This window comes from Alternaria hordeiaustralica, assembly GCF_023758085.1.
Source record: "Alternaria hordeiaustralica strain BMP 2776 chromosome Unknown scaffold_1, whole genome shotgun sequence".
NCBI classification, from domain to species: domain Eukaryota; kingdom Fungi; phylum Ascomycota; class Dothideomycetes; order Pleosporales; family Pleosporaceae; genus Alternaria; species Alternaria hordeiaustralica.
In genome coordinates this window covers 1,698,056-1,707,377 of record NW_026056773.1, presented here as the reverse complement: position 1 = coordinate 1,707,377, position 9,322 = coordinate 1,698,056, and positions in this window count along the sequence as shown.

The following is a 9,322-nucleotide window of genomic DNA, read 5'->3' as shown; positions in this document are numbered from 1 at the left end:
ACTCTCTATATACGTTTCTATATACTTACTATAATTTATATAGAAATAGGTAGAGAAAGTATAAATATAGACTAGTATAATTAAGTAGGTAATAGCTATATAGTATCTATATACTTAATCTAATACTGCCTAGAGATATTTAATTAGCTACTCTACTCTTCTACTTCTAATAACTTACTACTGTTAGCTCTAAGCTTCTATAGATATATCTTTATTTTACGTATACCTAGACTGCCTTAAGCTCTAATAGAGAGAATAAATCTAGTAAGGTTCTACTTACTTATAGCGCTTAAACACTCTAATCTATCTAGTTTCTATATTAGTAGCTTCTTCTTTTCTAGATTATAGCTTCTAACTATAAATACTAGGTAATTATTTACGCTAAGTATAGCTATAATAATATATTTATAGAATAGATTGCTCTAGCTACGCGTAAAAGCACATATTATAGTTATTAAGTTAGGCTTTATCTTAAAAAGCACCTCTTTTATTATATACTTATCTTTTATAAGTAGGTATCTAAAAGAGGTATAATTATTAGTATTCTCTATATATTAGTAGTATTCTTAGTACTAGTAGTAAGGTTGCACTACTTAGTAAGAGTTATACTAGAGTAGGTTATTATTATAGTTAGTAGCGCTTAACGCTAGTTAACAGCGCACTAATAGTCTAGGTATACTCTTTTTACTATTACTGCTATTAGATATATTAATTATTAGGCCTTTATAATAGAGTAGTAACTTACTACCTAAGTAATTACTCTAAGAGCTTAGTAGGTATAGGTGTAATTAGTTAAGTAGTCTATAGAAACTCTAGCCTACCTTTACGCTACTAGTATTCTATAAAGAGGTTATTATAAATCTTAGTTATAGCTAGGTAGGTAGTAGAAGTAGTAGAGGTAGTGCTTAGAGTAGTAGTGCTTAGAGTAGTAGTGCTTAGAGTAAAGGTACTTAAAGCAGTAGTGCTTAGAGTAGTAGTACCTAGACTCTACTTATAGTATTTGTTACTAGCGCCTATAGTCTAGTAGAATCTTTAATATTCTAAACTATGTAGTAGTAGCGCTAAGTGTTATAGTGCATAAATTAGAACGCTAAGCCTTAGTTATAGAGTAAGAGATTTAAGATTATATCTATTAAACCTATTAGTTTTTTAAATTAAGTATCTAGTAGTGCTATCTAGCCTTTACTTACTAACTTATCTAGGTGTAGACGTAGAGCAGCGTTATAGTAGGCCTTATAAAAGGTTTTAATATTAGTAAAAGCCTACTTAGTGTAGAGATTAAGGCTAAGAGTATTATAGATATTAATATTATTATAATTTAAGAGCGTAAGCCTATAGACGTTATATAAGAGGGTGTTAGCTATATTAAGAGTAAGTAGTAGGTAGTAGAAAGAGGTAGGTAGGTTAGTTAGTAAGCTAGTAGTAGTAATAGAGGATTAACCTAGTAGGTAAGCAATAGTAGATTCTAGCAGCAGAGAGCCTGCTATAGGTAATAGATAGATATAGAAAATATTAGTTAATTTTATATATGCGTAGTAGTTACTACTAAGTTAGAGTTAGTTATATTAATAATAACGTAATTAAACTAGCGTTAGTAGGTAGAGTATTACAGCCTTACTTTATAGCTACCTCTACACTACACTTTAAGTAGCTTTTACCTTAACTATAACTCTAATCTTTACTATAACTATAGCTTTCTATTTAATACTTACCTTATTACTATAGCCTATACTATTCTCTTACTATAGACCTAAATCTGTATTTATACTATATAACACTACTTATACCTAATATAATAGATACTTCTAGTAACTAGGTCTTAATTCTAACTAATACTCTAATTATTAACAGAGTTAAGCGTAAGACTACTATATTAACTATAGTATATACTTAGTAGAATTAATAGACTAATAGAGACTTCTAAGAGTAGTAGAATATATAACTAGGCTATAATAATTAATACAGAGTCTAGGCTCTGCTAGATTATACTCTACTTAGGTAAAATAGAAACTATAGTTATATTAATTAACGCACTCTTTAGTAAAGCCTCTTCTTCTACTCTATCTTTTATTAGAACTATTTCTAACTCTTACGTAGTTACTATTAAACTACCTTATAACTACTTTTTTCTTTAGTTTAAATTAAACTATAGTATAATATATACTATTCTTATATACGCTAAACTAATAACTAATAGTAATAAAACTAGTATAAGCGATATATACATCGCGTACACTAAGAGCTTTAACTTTACTATCTCTAATATATATATATATAATAAGTAATATCTATATATATAAAACTCTAATAAGAAGTACTCTATAAACGCGTATTAGCTAGAATATACTAATAAGAACTAGTATATATCTAATATAGTATTATTAGTATATACTATTAAAAAATAGCTTAAGGTAGTTTCTATTAATAATAACTCTATAGATAGTAATAATAATATTAATAGTATACTAGAGCCTATAATTAGCAAAGACGCAGATAATAATAATAATAGTATAATAATATATAAGTTCTAAAGCACGTAATAGTGCATATATTATAACTATATACTATAACTAAGAACTATAAAGAAAAGAAAAAGCAGGCGTAGTTTAGTAAAATCTAGTTTACGTTTACTAGTATAGAATATAGTAACATAGAATATCTAAAGTTAGATTAGATAAATATTAATCTAGTTACACTAGTGTGTCTTAAGGCTATGTTTGCCTGCATAATACCTTATTAATTACTACACTAACTATAGACGTAAGAAAACTATTTTACCTAATAACACTACTTATTAAATTTCTAGTATAACTTTCTTTGCTTATATTAATAGAAGTAAGTAAGAAGTGTTTATTACTATAAGCGTAATAAAGATTATATATATACTATAAACTCTATAACACTACTAAACTCTATATTACTTACTATAGTAACAAACTACTACTATTAAATATTATCTAGAGAACTTAACTTATATTAGATTTTAAATTTATTAGTCTTATACAGCGACTAAGGTAGCTTATACATAGAAAATATAACTATAGCTTAATTTAACCTCTCTAGCAATAATATAGTAGAACTACTAGAACCTGCTATATAACTAGATAGTGCTATGTTAACTAACTATAATATAGCTAATTCTAATTCTAACTTCTAATTACAGGTGTTAGCGTAATCTAACTACTTGCGCAATCTAGACATATTATTATAATACTATATAACCTATTACTAGCTTATATAGAGTAGCTATATTACCTTCTTATAACTATACTCTACTCTAATATTAGCTACGCGGGGTAATTGCGTATCTAGTAGTACTTCTATATCTAACCTAAGTAACGCACTTAGAGGTATAGCTAGAATAGAAGATAATAGTATACAAAACTATAATATAGATAGCGTAGGTAGAGTAGGTATATAAATAGAGTAGGCGCGTAATAGAGTGCTTAAGGTATATAAGAACTAAGAAATATAAGGCTATAAGAGTAACAGCGTTAACAGTGTTAGAATATAAGAAGGCCTAATATGTAATAATTTATTAGCGTCTATATAGTAATATTATACTTTAGCTTTTAGAATTAGAAGTAGAGGTTATATTAGACTATAGCGCACTCTTTAGCGTTACTAGACGTAGAATTAGAAGAAGTAGAAGATAACAAACTAAGATAATCTACCTTAGAGTTCTCTAAATTAGGTATCTATACTACGTTAGCGCATTCTATATAAAACTAATACCTAAATACTACTTTATTTTACATAGTTATCTATTAGAACTATTATACCTCTAGTAGGTATAGTGTAGAATATAAGGCGTTAGGTTACTACTATAGTATAGAAGACTAGTACCTATAATAATATAATAATTACTATAACTAATAAGAGAGTAGTGTTAGATTAACTAGATAGGTAAAGCGCCTACTCTTATTCTATACGCTCTAGTCTAGCTTATATGCTAGATAACTAGAATAAAATTTAAAGTAGCTCTATATAGAGTTAAGCTAACTTACTTTTTTTACTTTACTAGAGAGTAGTAATAAGACTTTTTAAGGTAGAAGAGTTACGTAGGCCTTTAGGCACTTACTATCTAATTATTTTACTTCTATCTAAGAATTTTACTTCTATCTAAAGTGTTAACGTAATATATTATATTATACCTTACGCGCGCGTAATTATATAAAGTTTTAATATTTCTTACTAAGCTTAGCGTAGTAGGTAAACGCAACGCTTTATATTAAACTACTACTATAGTATATACGTAAAACGCTAACCTCTATAATAAGATTATTATATATAGCTAATAAGCGCACTACTTTAGATAGCTAATCTAATACTCTACTTCTATTCTATACGTTCTAAGCTAAATAGCCTAATTATACGCTGCTAACATAGCGTTACTTATAGAGTAATAAGTACACTATTAAAACTATAGTAGTAATATACTTATATTAAATAGGTAACTAGAAGTATATTAGATTTTGCTTTTAATACTCTTATATTCTAGCCTAGTTATCTTTAAACTAATCTTCTCTATATAGAGAGTTATACTCTATAAAATTTATATAGTTATTTATAAATATTTTACTATTTTTACCTAATAGTATAATGTAGAATACGTAAAGAAACTAGTCTACAGAGAAGTAATAAAAAGTCTAAAGGTAATCTCTACTATAAGTCTAGCTAGTAATTAACTATATAACTACTATACTATAAATAGAATATAGCTTACTCTAGTCTACTACTATTACTATCTGTATATATAGATAGAAGAACTTTTACTATATCTACTCTAGGTCTTAGAGTGTAAAGATTAAATATACCTGCCTAAGCTAAGTACTACGTAAAGCATTATTATTAGATAGGTTAAACTCTTATACCTAGGCCTATAAGTAAAGCTACTTACTACTACGCTGCTAATTTAGCGCATAACGTAAGTACGCTGTATTCTCTCTAGTAGAGTTAGTCTTAAGACGTTTAGTAAGTACTTAGTACTAGATATATAGCTTAATAGTTACTAGAAAATAACTAATCTAACTTAGATCTTGCTTAAGTTACTTAGCTTCTTGTATAGATTATCTACTCTAGCTACTATTCTCTAACTACTACTTTTTATAAATAAATATAGCTGCTGCGTTTAGAAACTCTTCTATTCTAGGCTAACTAGCTATATTAAAAATAGTTATAAAGGTCTAAGAGAACTACTCTATAGTAAGAACTTCTTAGACTTTGTTCTTAACACGCTACTAAAAGGTTCTACGCAGGTCTAAAGTAGTACTAAGTCTTATAGTCTAGGCTTTAATAGTATTACTATCTATACTAGAGCTAGAATTATACTAGATAAAAGCCTTTAGCGCCTGCTAATAGATAAGGTAGATATTATAGATAGTAATCTACTCTAGAGTTTGCTTCTTATTTATTATAGTAAAGAATACCTTAATAAGATATATATATAGCGCCTTTATAAACGTACTAGAATTATAATAAAGTAGTAGACTAAACTTTTAGATAAAGTATAAGTAATAGGTAATAGTGTAGAACTTTAGTATATTAAAGTGCTGCTCTCTATCTATACCTAGCTTACGCAAGTTCTTTAGCTTCTATTTATATATATTAATTTACTCTAATACGTCTAGTAGGTATTCTAGTATTACTTTGTTATAGCTATAATAATATAATATAGTAATAAAGTTGTATAACGTATAGAGGTATTACATTATATCTAGGTATAACTAAAGAAGAGAGGCGTAAATAGTAACTATCTACTATAATATAGCTCTTTAATCTGTTCTAGTTAATTAGATAATATAGCTAATATTTATATAATAGAATACCTTAAGGCTAGAAAACTCTAGAATAATATAATAGTAGTTATCTAACTAGTATAGCCTATAGTAGGTATCTAATCTCTTAGAACTAAACTCTTTTTCTAGTAAGTCTAAGAGCTAATCTATAGAATGCTTTACAATACTCTTATATAACTAATATAGAAGATCTAGAACTAATACCTTATATATATTAATATAAGAATAATTCTATATAAAATTATCTACGTTATAAATGTATTATTTCTCTCTTAACTAAGTTCTCTAGAGCCTTTACTAGTTAATTATCTACTACGTGTTAAGATAGGTGTAGATAGACTAATATTTAGTAGTAGTTTTATTCTCTTAATATAGCTATATAAGAATAGTGCGTTTAGAAAGTAGAACTTTATAAATAGTATAATGTTACCTAGTCTTTATACCTATTATAAGTACTTACTTCTTATAATCTACTATTACGCTGCATATAATAGAGAAGTATAAGTAGACGTAACTATTAGTATATTAAATATAGACTTCTTCTTTACTAAGAATATAGATAGCTATAAGTATTAAGCTATTAGCAGAGCTTTATAGAGAAGAAGAGAGAAGAGAAGAGAGTAGAGAAAATAGTAAGAATATATATTTCTACGTATAGTCTAGCACAATATTTATACTTATATAGTAAGCTTTAGCTCTAACTAAGTAATTATAATACTTTATAGTAGGTAACAAAGTAGCTAAGAGGTTACTTAGAAGTATTCTAGAGCGTTACACGTCTAGAGAAAGATTACTAATAGATATATATATAGGCTACGTAACTTAATTACTAGAGTAGTTTATTAGATGCGTCTTATCTACACTAATAAATACTAGCACTAACGTAGCCTCTTCTAGAAGTAACTTTTACGTATTCTACTACTACGTAGAATTATATAGACTAGTATATACTTTTATATCTATATTATAGACGTTAGTATTACTACTAATACTAGGCTAATAGAGACGCTTAGAACTATAGTAGAGATAGAGTTTAAATGCTAGAAATAATAATTAAAACTTAACTATATTAAGAATACTCTAATACAGAACTTAGTAATTTTTAAATATCTAATTCTAGCTAACTTTAGTTAGAATAGCTATACTAATACTAGTGCTATGCTATAACAACTTAGGCATGCTATAAAGTATAGTATCTAGAAGATAATGCTACTTCTTTATACTGCTAAACTATAGTAGGTTAGTTAGAGGCTTAAGACGTTTGTCTTTAAATAGTAAATCTATATTACTCTTAGTATAGTATATAGTGTTTAGCTATACTACAAACGCGTAATTTATAGTATTATTAAAAGAGTAAAATATATTTATTAGTCTACGCAGCGTAAGTACGTATAAAAGTGTACTAAAAGACCTACTCTACTAAGATAAATGCTAGTAGAGCTTATCTAGTAAAGGTATATCTATAGAGTAACTTTATACTTTCTTGTAAGTCTTGCGTTAAGAGATATAGGCACTACTAGTTATTATTAAGCTACTATAGGCGCTACTTAATAGGCTATAAGAAATTTATATATTTTTATCTAGAATAGAGGGCTTATTAAATAATAGAGAGTAGTTCTAATTATCTTTACTATTAATATTAGGCGCTAATATAGGCTTATTATATTTGCGTAGTGTTTTTAGTAATAGATAACTACTACCTTATAAATAGGCGCTAGTTAGGTCTAGTAGTAGAGAGATAGATAAATAATAGTAATAGAGCAGTACTACTACGTCTGCTACTAATACGCTTAAGAAACGTTAATAAAGGCTATAGTAGAGTCTAATACTGCCTCTACTACTTACCTATAGTAATACTACAGCGTAATACTAATAACTATAGCTAGTAAAAGCTGCTTAATTTATAAGAGTGTAACTATAGTAATATTAATATATTAAGAAAGTAGGTGCGCGTATTAGAAGGTTTAGGTTAAAAGTGCGTAATATAAATTAGAAGTATAATATATAATAGCTGTAGAGAGTGCAAGGTGCTGCTAGTGTAATACTTATAGAATAAGCGCCTAGCTATTAATAAGATTAGAATAATAGTATATTTAGTCTAAGGCTCTGCTAAATCTACGCAGAATTAGCTAGATTCTACCTTAGAACTAGTAGTATTAGTAGTAGTAACTATTACTTACTTTAGCTACGCGCGTAACGCTAAGCCTACTCTAGCCTAAGCGTAGTGCTATAACCTTAGAAATTATAAAATACTTTAATAGCTACTAATATTAACTCTTTTCTAACTACTACGCATCTTACTACTAGTGCGCTTAAAATACTACCTAAGAAGAGAACTAATTCTGTTTAAACAGCGCTAAACCTAAACACCTCTATATATAGCCTACTATACTATAAGGTAGAAGCTAGTCTAAAGTAGAATAAACTTCTAGGTAAATCTCTAAAGCTAATAATAAGTAGAGAAATATTAGTGTAGATTGTAGTAGCTACAGCCTATAGATTTCTAGCTATATTCTATAAGGTTCTCTTAGATAAATAAATTAAATACGTAAAATATATTATAATTTAATATAACTATAACTATAAAAGAGTTTATAAGTAATAGTAGATATATATTAATAGAGCTGCCTCTATAACGTAATTAATAGTAGACTTACTACTAGAAAAGTCTACTATATAATTTAACTTTAGGTTGTAGTTAGTGTAATACTATAACGTATAAACAATAACGCCTACTCTATTAGAAAGGTATTTAACTACTAAGACTACAGATAATAACTACTTTATAGTAAGACTAGAAAGAGTATATAAAGAAGAGAATAGATTATAGGTAATAATAATATAGCTCTATATACGCAATATTATTTAAGTAATAATAGTAGTATATATAGCTAAGAAGTAAGAGGTTTAGTAAGATACGTATAGCAGAGAAGAGGTGTAGATAGAGAACTGTATATAACTAATAGTAATAATAAATAGTAGATACTAATAGAAAGAATATATAATATAACTAATTATAGTTAGCATCTATAGCCTAAACTTAACCTTCTACTTATTCTAGTAAGAGGCGTAAACTTTTATTCTTCTATACTATAGACAAACGTACTAGCCTCTATATACCTTTACTTATTAAACTATAGCTCTATTTATTATATAGATTAGTTACCTACTATATACTTACTATCTTAACTATATTAATAAAGTAAACAAAGATAACTATAGCTGTAGCGCCTAGCTAAATTAGTAGCTTCTCTAGAAAGCGCTATCTAAAGTATGTTAAGAATAAACTAAACTATAACTTAAAAGCTTTAATACTAACTACTAATTAAGTGTATATATACTATAATATATTAGAGAAGTCTAGCTAGAGCTAATTAAGCTAGAAGCGTAGCTATAGTGTAAAGAATGTACACTACTACTAATAAGCAATATAAGAAAGCAAAGATAAGAATATAAGAATAGATATATATTATAGAGAATATACTAACGTTAATATATACTTACTATATATAGGCGCTAACTCT